This window comes from Dermacentor albipictus, unplaced genomic scaffold (genome assembly GCF_038994185.2).
Source record: "Dermacentor albipictus isolate Rhodes 1998 colony unplaced genomic scaffold, USDA_Dalb.pri_finalv2 scaffold_12, whole genome shotgun sequence".
NCBI lineage: Eukaryota > Metazoa > Arthropoda > Arachnida > Ixodida > Ixodidae > Dermacentor > Dermacentor albipictus.
The window spans coordinates 6,733,211-6,748,090 of NW_027225566.1; the positions used below are offsets into that span (position 1 = coordinate 6,733,211).

The 14,880-nt window shown below is 43.0% G+C and overlaps 1 long non-coding RNA gene across 1 annotated transcript; it reads right to left on the reverse strand.

Annotated features, from left to right (window-relative positions):
• Positions 1-205: 205 nt before the first annotated feature.
• On the reverse strand, positions 206-10,506 carry LOC135914170 (uncharacterized). The gene is made up of 3 exons (XR_010568231.2): positions 10,415-10,506; positions 8,897-9,005; positions 206-246 (listed from the first exon to the last, which is right to left on the reverse strand). It is a non-coding gene; the product is annotated as an uncharacterized lncRNA (long non-coding RNA).
• Positions 10,507-14,880: the final 4,374 nt, after the last annotated feature.

Here is a 14,880-nt window from a genome sequence, read left to right on the forward strand (position 1 = left end):
CTCATCATTTAATTTGGAAAAACATTCAGCAGTGAGCACCAATTGTATCACTAATGACCTTGAACATCTCTTATAATTATTAATTTGTAAACACCTGTTGTCGAAGAGCCAACCTACTGAAGTTTTGAACACATTGTACACAATTATAGCACATACTACACGAAATATTATCTGTAATAGACCTTACCAAATACAATATTTGTGTGGCGGCAGGTCAAATGGCTCCTTGCAATGCTTGCGTCCTTCCTGGGAGAACAAGAAACGACATTAGGCTTACACTGACAGCAGCAAACCACATAATTTAAGTTGCAAACAAGTGCCCGAGAACATAGGAAGTTCTAATTAGATATGGTCAACCTGCTTAACCATGTCACAGACATTGAATGACAGAATGTACTTTTATGGAGCCTCAACTCCATGAAATACATGCTAATACAAACATGCTAGTACACAGAATCAAATTGGATGCATGAAAATTCTCAGTAAACTTTTCTTTCCTAGCAACCACAAGTTGCTCTTTGTGAAGTGCAACAAGTGAGTGTCTAACCTACACTAAGAAGGTGGAAAATTCGGGATCCTTTCTGGTGAATAACCAACCATATCTCTACGGGTACCCAGCAATATAAAGGTGAATTGTAAGTATTATATTGATTAAAGAAACAGTTCAGTGCTACCAAGCAAGTACAATAAATAAATTATTTCAAATTAATCTTCATGTCAGGCTAATCAAGTTAATTTTCTTTAGATCACATGAGAGAATGGTTCGAAAAAAATATTGGAAGCTGTCAACAATGTTGAAGCAATTTTATGACGGCCTGCAGATAGCAGTTGTTGAAATAAGACCTGGGGCAGGGGGAGAAAAGACAAAGAAGTGTGATAAAACAAAATGGGGCCTGTGCTGTGCAGCTACTAAATGCAGTTTTATTAAGTTATGATGTGCAAAATACCAGATGTAAGAGATGCGAGACCCTCAGGTGGTATTTTGCAATGTTGTTACTGGAAATTGTTTCAAAGAGCATGACTCCTCAACCCTTCGAGGGTCAATGACGTAAATATACCGCACCGCGAAGAATAAAAATGGTCGATGCCGTATATTTACGGCGCTGTTTGTAGGTTTAAAAAGCGCGACAATTTCCTAACCTTTTCTTTTCTGTCATGTGCTGCCACTATGTGGAAATACATGGAATTTCTTTTGCACGCCTCGCTCTCTCAGTATTCGTTGCATGGTTTGTTTTAGCGCTAGTTTGCTCCTGCGCGTCTATGTACTACCGCTAGCGCATTGGCATGCGCGCGGGCGGGTGGGTGGCGGTTTGGGTTTTGTTTTCGCAGGCCGTTTCGGCTTCTTGCGCTTGCAAAACTGATGGCTATCTTGTTACTAATCGCTCAAAAGGCTACTGCTTGTTTCTCGCTCATTTAGTGCTCGCAGGGGTGCGCATAGGAAGGATGCTGCCATGCATGCGCTTCTGTTGCTCCTTTTCTTTTTTTTTAGACTCGCGAAAACTAATTGCATCTGGTTGGCGATAAGATGAAGATTAGTGGAAGTTTGTCACACGTTTTGCTTTTTTGATGGGCACACAACCGCACAGTTTTCTTGAGTGCGTGCACCTACACAGTTCGATTACGCTATGGATATACTATCATAAGCAATATGAAAGGGAACACAAGAACGCATTGCAAACAGCCTTGAAACAGACTCGGAGCGATACACAGATGGCGCTGTGAAAAACGAAGGGGGAAAGGAGGGCGCTCTTCCACTAACTGTTGGCACTCCCACCGCGCTGGCATCTCTACAAAGGAGCAGCTTACGTCATGGATCGTCCAACAGCCGATAAGACGGTGATCGTCGCCAGTGACCTACACCGTTTCGCTTTCTTTTCTTTCATTCTCTTTTTTTGTTCGTGCAACCGCTTCATAGTACCCCGAGAAGAAGTTTGCCCTGTATTTCAAACCAATTCTTTATTTGAATCGACGCACTCGGTTGTCAGTGGCACCTCGAACAATGACAACAGAGGAATAGAATAAAGAAAAATTTTAAAAAGAAGAACATTGACAAACTGTCTCTCATGCAACTGTTGCACGAAGTTCGTTCAGAAAAAATTCACGTCGCACACTGCAGTGGCCCATGCAGAGCAGTAAACTCTGAATTTGTAGCCTCAAGATGCCTCAAGTGCCTCTTAAAGAGCGGGAAGATAAAATAGAAATGTCTAAAAGAGGTTATACGCAGCGCAATATTGCCCTCGTGACAAGCCGCCCATTGAAAGCGGTCAACCGGATTATCCAGGCTTACTGAGACGAAGGACGCATAAACGATGCACCGAACCGCACACGACCTCGATCAACAACGAACGACCAAGACCTTTGCATCGTGGCTGCCATCAGCGACAAGCCATTTCAAAGTGCAAAAGACGTTCGAGGTGCTCTTGGCTTGAACAACTTGAGCGACAGCACGGTATGACAAAGGCTTAGAGAAGCAGGACTGCAAAGTCACATCGCCGCACAGAAACCTCTGCTCACCGCAGCCAACAAAGCGGCTCGCCTGAGGTTCGCTATGAACACCGCAGCTGGAGTGAGAGTAAGTAGAAGTATGTAGTTTTCTCTGATGAGTTCACATTCTCGAGCCCCTGGGACCAACGAAAGAGAGTGTGGTGGACCGCTAACACACGCTTTAGTCCGCAGAATATCCAGGAGGTGACCGCCAGTGGACACGTGTCTGTGAACGTCTGGGGGGCGATTTCCCACGCAGGCCTAGGCCCACTGGTGAGAATTGATGGGAGGTTCACCAGTGCTGCGTATTGCACTCTGCTCGAGCACCAGATGATCCCCTATGTTTCAGAAGAACTTCAGTTTGGCCTAGTTGGTATTTACTGCAAATCATATTGACCGCAAAAAAGACGGGGACATAGGAAGAAAACACGTACACAGCACAGGCGGTAACTTTCAACTGTTTTATTCATAGCAGCCAGTGGGCATATATAGGCAAAAGGAACATGCGCAGATCGCGGCAAACAAGAATGCACATCAGCTTAGCGTGGCAACCAATTATCAAAAAAAAATCTATTTCCGCTTGAAACAACCTAATGGAGGTATCGCTAACACAATCTTCGCCTTTCTTATTTATATGGTAAGCCTCCATCAGTTCACGTGCAGTCTGGTCATGGCTTCTGCCCAGAATCTTTATCTCCTCATAAAGAGGTGCACAGCGACAGGCATTGCAGTGCGCAGGTAAGTGCGCCAACTCATCTTTCTTTAACTTTTGCTCATGCTCCCTGGCTCGATAATAATATCCCCTATGTGTATCCCCTATGTCCCCTATCCCCTATATCCCCTATAATATCCCCTATGTGTTGAACAGGCCGCACCCGGATGGGTGTTATTTTTTCCAGCAGGACTTGTCTCCCGTTCACACATCGAAGGACGTGGCGCGCCTTTTGGAAGAGCGAGGGGTAATGCAACTTCAGTTGTGTGCGAAGGGTGCCGACATGAACATTATAGAGCACGTTTGGGGCCGTATGAAAGTGAACCTTTCGAAGAGCTCACTAGAACTGGCGAACTCCGACCAACTATGGGAAGCAATAGAACATGAGTGGAAGCCCGCCTTCAGCGTGATACCGCATTCATCGAGGCTGTCTACGCGTCTTTGCCTCAAAGAATGGAGGCCGTCGTTAAGTCGACGGCGGCATGACGCGTTATTAGGCCACCAACGAACAAAGCAAAGGACGAGGATAAGCTGCGATAACGCTATTGCCTTATTTCATTTGCTTCAATATCTTTTATTAATTTTTTCCCGGTTTAGAAGATTTACCACAAATCAATATCGAAGTCCGGAACAGTGCTATCTTTTGTAATGATTCGACGAAAAAGGTTACCAGTGACGCAATATCGAACAGTGTTATCACTGTCTGCTGGCAATGTGAAATTCCGCACTTTGCAGACGCATGGCGGGAGTGCGAACAATTGTTACAACAGCGTCCCCCTTTCCACTTTGTTTCTGATGGTGGCTGCTGCGTATCACCCATATAGCTGGGTCTGAGGGTGTTTTCTACGCGTTCCTGTGTTCCCTTAGATATTGCTCATAATAGTACGTATTAGTGTAAGAGCAGGAACATTTGAGTCTTGCAAAGTATTCTCGTGTGCACATTTTCAAAGCCTTGAACTATAACAATGCAACAAATTTTTTACTCTTGTAGGTTTATTTCCTTTTTGATAATTGTTATTCATGAATAAAGAGTACATATAGTATACCAACGCAAAATAATTTTTTTCTGGCGTTACGGACACCCTAGAAAAATTACGGTAAATTTTTTTCGAAATAAGTCCCTAAGAATTGGAATCTGCAATAAAAAAAATCGACCCTGGGCGGTCGAATATGGCGAAAATAATCGACCCTCAAAAGGTTAATTATATTCATGTAATCTTTAGAAACGGATGGCATAAAGGACATACTCGTTGACAGTTTCATGCGAGTCATGAACACGATGCACGCGGGAGTTAGGCATCTTAAAAAATGCTCTAGAAACTTGCAAAAAGCAAGTTTCTACAACCTCTCACAACACCGAGCTTCACCTACAAGTGTTGTAACATTTCCTTGCAACGTGCAGCACTGTTTTCACAGACATAGTTTGAATCACTGTGTCACAAGCTCTGGAAACAAAAGTGCATACATAAGTGCTAAACAAGCACATATGATGCCCTACCCCTACCCCTACTGCACAGACACATTTATCTACACCAACACATGTAGATGGATTATGTCATCCATTTGGCAGCTTCTGATCATGTTCCAAAGCATGAATCTCATAACTGCAAATTCTATAAGAATGTGACACCGACTGATTACTTGGGGACAACATGAAAAGACAGAAGGCCAAACAATACGAGCGCAGGCTAAGACTTTTGGTTAATTGCGCGCGCGCGCACACATACACACACACACACACACACACACACAAACAAACAAATATTAGGCCTATTTGTCCTGCCTAGTTGCAGCTGCAGGACAGCGGGATGTTGTAAACAACCACACAGTTGAACTGCTGCATGTGCCTCTTGCTACTTTGCGTCAAGGCCTGGTCTGATTCACCTTTTTGAACACAGATTTTGAGACTATGGCTGACCTTCTGAATGTGATCTAACAGTGGTCACACCACTGTAGGCCAATGTTAGACCTAGGTATAGAAGTTCTCGACTTGTTGAGGATGCTATTTCGTGCTTCTGTGACAGAGCTTCACAGTCGAACAGTGCGCTGATGTGAAAGGCAGAATTCCCTGTTTAAAAGACGGGGCATAGATGCAGTGCACATGACACTCACCAAAGAAAACAATGAGGTCAAGAAATGGAAGATCACTGTCTAGTGGTAGTTTTCCAGTAGAACACGTTGTGGGGCTACTTGGTGAAGGGCTTTCAGAAGATGAAGCGCCAACAGAGACAACACAGTAAGAAAGAACAAAGACAGGACAAGGTGCTACTTGCAACTGTTTATTGAGTTCAAAAGCAGCTGAATATATAGCCATGGGGAGAAGGGGAAGAAAAAAACAGAAGCATTGCTTGTGTGAAGGTGCACGCGCGAGAACACAGAAGATGAAGGGAATCATAAGATTAGCCAAAATCTAAAACTTATCTAAAAACATGCATTCATTTGTGTAAGCATTCAGACACAGGCATGCTGACACAGGCATCCCCTCTATTCTTAATCTGGTTGGCCTGCAACAGTTAACGTGCCACAGTGTATTTGCTTTTAAGCACTATCGTTGTATCCTGAAGCCTTGCTTCACATACTTGCTTATTCTCATTCCTGCAGGCCTTGCAATGAAGTGGCAAGTTTGAGCCATAACTATTTTTCAGCGAAAGCTTGTGCTCCCACAGGTGTTCGCTGATACATGAGCCAGTTTGTCCGATATACACTTTCCCACACTTCCACGGTATACGACCGCTTCTTCACACTTCACAAAAGGATTTGTATGTTTAATAGAACACTCTACTTTTAGAGTCATGAGATCCAATCAGGCGGCACGAAGTAGCAAGCTTTCGGGGCGCAGCAAAAACTACAGGAATTTTATATTTAGCGGCGACGTGTTTAAGATTACGCGCCACTTCGTGAGAATACGGTACCGCCACTGGATAAGGCAGAAATTCCTTGCGGGCATGAGGTCGGTATACCGACCCTGCAATTAATTGTTGCAGTATAAGTCTATGCACTCCAAGACTGTTAAACGTGCGATTGCCACTATGTGCATTGAATTTACCCTTAAAGAATTGTGCTGTCATAAGGCACACAAAACCTTTGACGAACAGATTTTGAAGTTGAAGAAAGCTGCCTTTCCTTGTTCTGTTTTGAGCAAAGTTTCAGAGGTGTTGTTGAAAAAGGTGCAAAAAGAAAGAAACTGAAGCAGTGAAGAAGGTCAAACATTGGTAAAGAAAGCTAAACCAGTGGTGATACCGTATTCTCACAAAGCAGCGCATAATCTTAAACATGTCATCGCGAAATACAAAATTCCTGTGGTTTCTTCCGAGCCCCAAAACCTTGCTACTTTGTGCCGTCTGATTGGATATGATGACTAAGAAAGTAGAGTGTTCTAGTAAACACACAAAACCTTTTGTGAAGTACGGAGAAGGGGTCGTATACTGCATACCGCTGAAATGTGGGAAGGAGTAAACCGGACAAACTGGCCAATGTATTAATAAACGCCTGCAGGAGCACAAGCTTTCACTCAAAAATGGTTATGGCTCAAACTTGCTGCTTCATTGCAAGGCATGTGAGAATGAGAATAAGCAAGTACGTGAAGCAAGGCTTCCTGATACAACAATCATGTTTAAAAGCAATGACACTGTGGCACGTGAACTTTTGGAGGCCAACCAGACTAAGAAAAGAGGGGACGCCTGTGTCGACACCCCGTCTCCGACTATTTACAGAAATGAGCGCATGTTTTTAGATAAATTTTTGATTTTGGTTAATCTTATGATTCCCTTCATATACATCTTCCATATTTTTGCACATGCGCATTCACATTGTCAGTGCTTATTTTTTTTTCTTCTCCCTCTCCCCATGGCTATATACTCAGTGCTTTTGACCTCAATAAACAGTTGCAAGTAGCACCTTGTCCTGTCTTTGTTCTTTCTGACTGTGCTTTCTCTGTTGGCACTTCATCTATTGAAATGTAGTTTTCCCCCTTCCATGAGCTCATCTAGCACTGTAGAGAAGACAGAAAACAAATCACTCAACCCATTTAGTAGCCTTACTTCACGTCATATAGGGTAGAAAGTTTCCAATGAAGCAGAATACCTTTACTGCGCTGGTTCTTACAGCAGCTAGTGTTTTACGACTAGCTGACAGTGTTCTCGGCAGTGAAAAGTCACAATTAAAGTGGTTGAGCAACTTTTTAACGTCTCCTACAAAGTGCCACGCATGTTCAAGCAAGCAAAACTACTACTGAAAGGCAAGCTTCACTATCTGGGCCTGATGATTTTCTGTGGTGAGCATCGAGCTGGAGCTATTCCTTGCACTCAAAGGTGTTTTTAACTTTTCTATTGGTGCACCTGAACACTGAAGCATGTTGTTGCTACAGGAACACCAGAGAGCACATTTAACCTTTGGTACCACCCCGACGTGGAGGGGAGCTTCCATAACCAAGTACAATGTTTGCTTTTAACAGTGCGTTCGCACTGCCTTTTAGCATGCATTGCCAAGAAGCATTTAATGGAGCTGAACGTAGTTGACGTCTCAGGTCAGACAACTTCGAGAAAGCCAAGGCCTATGACTGTTATGCAATCTGTACACAAAGGCAACCATCAATTCAAGCAAATTGCTCAGAGAGTTGAAACTACCTTTTTATTTTCAGTGCCAAGCAATCTGGGCATGTACAAAATGTTAACCGGACCAGGGCAACACGTGAAGTTTACATCAAAAAGTATGTGCTGGAGTTCATAGGTACTACGGTTGGTGCTGTTTACAATATGCCACTGTCCTGCAGCCGCAATTATGTAGGACAAACCGGCCGACAACTCAAGGATTATCTTACAAAACATGCACAGACCCTTGACACAACATGGGGGAGCAACATAGCTATTGATGCTGCTTTGTGCAGTTGTACACCAAATTTTCATGACACATTTTCATAGCAGACATAACTTTCAGAATAGCTCCCACTATGCTAGCGTGACATCACTTAACGTGCTTGGCAAATTGAAGTATTCAGATCAACCTGCCGAACGTTCTGAAATGGGCTGCTTGGTGCATGTTTAGAAGGGAACCGAACAGGGCTACAGACAGGACAAAGGGAATATGTTGCTGTGTACAACGCTGTCACTTCATACTGGCAGTAGCACTGTTCGTTCCCTTTTAAATATTCATATCTTTTGGTTGCCTGACCACGCAACGCAGCTGTGAGCTCAGGCTATAATTTTACATTGTTACATTGCCTTCTAATGCTGCACATAATTACATCATCGCATACTCACCTGTTATATTTAGCTCAACACTAGCTCACAGTGAGCTTATTCGTGGCTAATCTTAGTTACCATGGAGCCCATGCATGACAGTGCTAACGATCAGTGTGCAGTGTTGTTGCATACTCATTAAGCCAACACCAGACAAACAGTTATTTTATTGGTGCATGTTTTATCTGTTGCCTCAAATCTTGAACTCTGGCACTCTAAGTGTTTTTTAAACACCACTCATATGTGCAACCAAGTCAGGTACGAAACAATATCCCTTTCAAGTCGACGTGCTCATACTGAACCAATTTGTTGCCACAGGAAAACAAATCATCCATTATCCTTTGAATGCATCTGCAAAAATTACTCTACTTGCATAGGCCTCGTTATTCCACCAAAATTTGCAGTCACTGTCTATTAAGACTGCATATGCAAGACAGATATACAATAGAATGGCACAGCTTACCAGAACAAAGAGCACCACTAGACAGACTGCTGTGGCACACTTTCTCAGGCCCACTGGCTGAGAAACTGAGCACAAACCGGCACACAGACATCCTTCAGTGGTGCAATAGCTGCAATTGAAGCAAATATTATCAGGTATTTTCAGACGGTCATCCACAGTAAAGCAAAAACATTTTCATGTACAAATATTCTTGCACATAAGCTTGTCACCGAATTACCGATTGCTGTGGTATTGTTTGGTGTCTTCAATTGTATCGTTCAACTCATTTAAAAAAAGACTTCATGAAGCACCTTCTATTCGGCAAAACAGCAGACATTTTGCTCTACATAACTCACAACATGTATTTTAGAATATTTATTGTATTGATGCCTATATGCTGAAAATTAGTCTACGCAACTACAGACAGTCAGTATTAGAACCAGCCTTTAACATCAGTGTTGACACATCTTTTGATTTTCTTATACCAGTTTGGAACATTTGTAATTTTGGATGTCCATTACACACTTTTGGGCACCGCTATTCTGTGTCAAGGTTACGTTAAAAATTACTTATCACATGCACTTGCTTTACAATTATGGCCGCAGATGGGCAAAATTTACGTGGCAATCCACTCCCAGATTACGTTAAATGCTGACGTAATGCGTCAAAACGTTGGTAGTCAGCCGGGTAGCTGTCTGAAGTAAAATCAAAACAAAAACAAAAATTCGTGAGACATCTGATGCCGATTACCAGCTAGCAAAATAATCAATTTCTTCTCCAGCGACACTTAATGGGTATCCACGCGGACACTTTCAAGTGCGATCGCGCACGATTACTCAGGCTCGATCCCAAAGTGTTCCAAGGCACCGTGTTACACCAGTGTTACGTAACACTGCAGATCGCACGAGGTTACAGCAGCAAGCACGCCACACCGTCCATTCATTGTGATGTAGAAGCATCGCATGCAACATGCTCTATGAGGTCTTCATACACAAGCAGACTTTCGATTCCAGAAGCAGTCTTTCAATTACGCATATGAACACAGCGATTATGCACGCCAAGCACACTGCGTCCTAAGCTTAAGGAAAAATAGAATTCCGCTGTGATGCAATGCGTCGCCGAATACGGCTAACATAGTGTTACACCGCGCCGTGAGAGATTGCTAAGGGGAACAGTAACTGCACTTTATTTTGGAATGCCAAGAACACATCACAACACATTGCAAAATTGGAATGCCAACGTCAGTAAACCAGCTGGCACATACAGCCGATAACGAACTGCTACAGACGACATCGTCGCTGGTGTTGCCTACGCGCCTCAATGTGCTCTATATGCAATCAGCACAACAAACGCTACACCATTTATCACAGTCTCGCAATGCCGCGGGTTTATCAATCCTCATGGCCAAGCGGGAATGTCGTTACAGGCCATTGACAGGACATGCTCACACAACACAGTTGAGCCCGTCACCGGCCATCGCGGTGCATTGCGCACGCGCGACATGCACCAACAACAAAAAAGGACACTTAAATCACTTACTTGCGTAGCAGTCCATCGTCGATTCCTTCTTATTCTCTCAGTGAAATCCCAAATGCAACAGGTATACCACCACCGCACACCGCCATTTCCAGCCGCTGTCCACTCTATACTGTTGAGGCGGAGAAATGCAACCCGTCGTGTAGAAGCGATGATGGGTGGTAAGCAGCGCCACCGCTGAAACCTCTTCCGTTTGTGCGTGCGTACTACGATTCGCCTATGAATAATGTTCAAGCAGCGTTACCTATGGTGATATTATGTAACTGCTGGTAAACGTGGGCGGTGTCTTTTCTTTATATTCGTTGCGTGTTGATTTTTCGCTCTTAACATGCTCAGTTGCCCTCCACATGAAATTACGGACGGTTCTCCGTATTTCAAAAAAACAGAGCTCACGTCCGTTTTTTTTACGTAGAATTCCGCCGTTTTTCATGAAACTGAACGGTCTACGTAATTTTTACGGCAGGTTTGACCGTAAAATTACGGAAGTTTTTTACAGTGTATGACTTGATCGATGTGGTTATTCCATCTAAGATCACTTGTTATGAGGAGGCCCAAGTATTTATACTCTGTGACTTCAGTAAGAAAAGTGTTATTGATGCCGTTTAATAAGTGAGGGGTAGGTTTTTGCGAGTAATTTTTATTGGTACTGTTTTTTTCAAGATTAAGGGACATTTGCGATATTTTGCACCATGATGCAACCCTTTGAAACGCTTCATTTAACTGTTACTGGTAAGATGTGCTTTTACTCTCGGAGTATAAAACACAGTCATCTGCTTACAGTTTAATTTTAACTGGGATGTTGTCAACAATGACGTTTATAAAGATGAGAAAAAAAGAGGGGACCGGACGACACTGAAATTTTACCTGAGCAATGCTGGTCAAAACATAGAAATTGTTGGCGGGCAGTAATGTACGATAAAATCCAGGATGTTAGCTTAGAGTTTCGTAGTACCAAGTTTAATTTATAAAGCAGTTTATTGTAAGAAACCGTATCAAAAGCTTTATGGAAATGTAAAAAAATGCGTCAGTTTGATTTCCATTATTTATAGAAACCGCGAAATCATGTATAGTTTCCATTAATTGAGTTTGTGTAGACAAGCCCCTGCGAAACCCATGTTGTTCTTTGGTGAAGAAGATCTACTCCTCTAGAAATACTGAAATGTACTCATGTAGCATGTGCTCCATCAATCTGCAAGCAGTTGCGATTAACGATAGGGCACGGCAATTTTTTACACAGCATTTGCTGCAATTTTCGTGTAGGAGTATCACCTCAGCCCTTTTCCAATATCTTGCAACCTCTCCCTCCTCTAACGATTTCGAAAACAATGTGTGAAGGTACTTTGCCATCCACTCAGCATACCGCTTTAAAAATTCATTTGGAATGTCATCGGGCCTACACGATTTTTTACGTCATTATTTAGTAGCATATTAATGACCGCTGTTAATGTTCGCTAATGACCATATCAGATGTGGGCGGAAGGAAGGAACTGAAATTGGTCATGAGACCGTTGTCTCTACTGTAAACAAATTGAAAATGATCGTTAAAGGCGTTTGATATTTTTGAGCAGTCTTGGGTAATGCAGCCCTCATTATCAAAAGCGCTGCAATTGAGGGATGAAGGAGAAAGCAGGCGCCAAATTTTTTTTCATGAAAACTATGATGATTATGATCAGAGTTTCTTAAAACTATAATCAAAACATGAAACTATGATCTTCATCTTCTGTGGTGATGTTAAACCTATTACGTTTAAATTAAGTAAAACATTGTTCTTGAAAGAACCCGTCATCAGTTTCAACTGTTTCATTATTTCTATATAGTGTCCCTTTAGGAACCGTGCCAAACCAGTAATTGAAATTATCATCAGATAAATAGCTCGCAAACACTCGAAACATATTCACTAAGTATCTGTTCAAGTCACATCATTATCATCATCAACCTGGTCTTCTCGACCTACCTCGGTCATGTAATAATTGTGGCCATGTCGTCCCTGCAAACGTCTTAATCTCATATGCCCACCTGACTTCCTGCCGCCCCCTGCTACGCTTCCCTTCCCTTGGAATCCAGTCCGTAACCCCTAATGACCATCGGTTATCTTCCTTCCTCATTACATGTCTTGCCCATGCCCATTTATTTTTCTTCATTTCAACTAAGATGTAAACAACTCACGTTTGTACCCTCACCCAATCTGCTCTTTCTTATCCCTTAACGATCAACCCATCATTCTTCTTTTCATAGCTCGTTGCGTCGTCCACAATTTAGGACCCTTTTCGTAAGCCTCTAGGTTTCTGCCCCATACGTGAGCACTGGCAAGACACAGCTGCTATACACTTTTCTCTTGAGGGATAATGGCAACCTGTTCATGATCTGAGAATGCCTGCCAAATGAATCCCAGCCCATGCTTATTCTTCGGATTATTTCAGTCTCATGATCCGAATCCGCGGTCACTACCTGTCCTAGGTAGATGTATTTCCTTACGACTTCTAGTGCCTCGTTACCTATCGTAAACTGCGATTCTCTTCCGAGACTGGTAAACATTAGTTTTCTGCAGATTAATTTTTAGACCCACCCTTCTGCTTTGCCTCTCCAGGTCAGTGAGCATGCATTGCAATTAGTCTCCTGAGTTAATAAGCAAGGCAATATTATCAGCGAATGGCAAGATACTAAGGTATTCTCCATTAACTCTTATCCCCTATTCCACCCAATCCAGGTCTCGGAATACCTTCTCTAAACACGCTGTGAATAGCGTTGGAGAGATCGTATCTCCCTGCCTGACGCCTTTCTTTATTGGGGTTTTGTTCCTTTTTTTATGGAGGACTATGGTGGCTGTGGAGCTGCCATAGATATCTTTCAGTATTTTTACGTACGGCTTATCTACACCCTGATTCCGTAATGCCTCCATGACTGCTGAGGTTTCGACTGAATCAAACGCTTTCTCGTAATCAATGAAAGCTATATTTAACGATTGGTTATATTCCGCACATTTCTCTATCACCTGATTGATAGTGTGAATATGGTCTATTGTGTAGTAGCCTTTACGGGATCCTGCCTGGTGCTTTGATTGACAGAAGTCTACGGTGTCCCTGATTCTATTTGCGATTACCTTAGTAAATACTTTGTAGGCCACGGACAGTGTTGTGTGTTGAAATCACACAACATAATAATTATCTTCTGCCGAACGTGCTTAGCCTGCTCTGTAGCAAGGGTTACGGTGCCCGAACTTTACAACGAAGTGCCTTATATAACGAAAGGGTTTGCAAGACACAAGCCCTTCTTTATAAAGGCGCTTGACTGTATATATGGTGTCCCAGCTAACATGTGCCAAGATATTGCAAGAAAAAAAATATTGAAATATACAGTGCTCGCTATCACTATAAGGCCTGCGGTGTCCGGAAATCGGACTTCTAACGACCGAGTACTGTAAGTCTTATAATTGTATCTTACATTGTATATACTCATTTATTTTTTAAACACTGTGGCTAACGTTAGCTGGGACACACGGTGGGTATTGTTTGCGTACAAATTGTGTATTTCGGGAATTGTAGCATTTGCAGATATTCATGAATTATAGAAGCTAGTGTAAGAAACAATAACACTGCATGAGATACAGCATAAGGAACTCAGCCACGATGGCGGTAAACATTATTTCTAAATAGATAGAAGCTCGACAGTATACAAAATGACTTAACTATAGAAGGAATAAACAAAGAAATGATCGCAAATGCTGTTATTAAGCATCTTTTTAATACCTTGTTATTGAAGTAATAATACCGTTGGAAACTTTTGTTGAACATATCATATATGTCTCATGCATTTTAGCTTCTTGCTCCGTTCGTGATTTCATGCTTAGTGTGCACTATGGAAAGTGAGCGCACGTAACACCCTTTATATTTTTCTTAGGCGACTTTTAAAGCTGAACTTTTTTGACTACACTCCCTGGTTTGGCGCGGCTCTTTGAAGGGTCGCTGCATATCTCGGCGGATTGGTTTGTAGATATACATACGAAGCTGCTGTACCACAGACTGGCATCCCACTTATTGCAAACTGGCACCAGATGTACTGCAAACCAAAGTGGCCTGGGGCAGCAAGTTATGTACAGTCGCAATAAGAAATACGCGACCCACGGCTCTGGGCACAGGAGCAGCTGCGGGGCCACACCGCGGCGCAGCTGTCCTCATTGGGCGCCTGCTTTGAGGGTGCACCGAGTGACGCCAATCTTCGCCCTAACTCTCGTGCGGCGAAGTCGCGCGCTTGATAAATTTCAAGCGTGGCGTTCGGCTGTTTTGCAGCCGATGGTCAGTGCACAGGAGGGCGCTTCCATTTTGCTTCCTTTGCTGTGCAGCCTAGTTCTTTGCACGATGGTGGCGGACGGCTTCCGGGCACGGCTGGCAGGTTCGGACGGTTTCTGCAATGTGAGCCTTCTAACGCTTTAGTGTAAACGAGAATGGAACATTAGTCAGCACGGGCGTTGA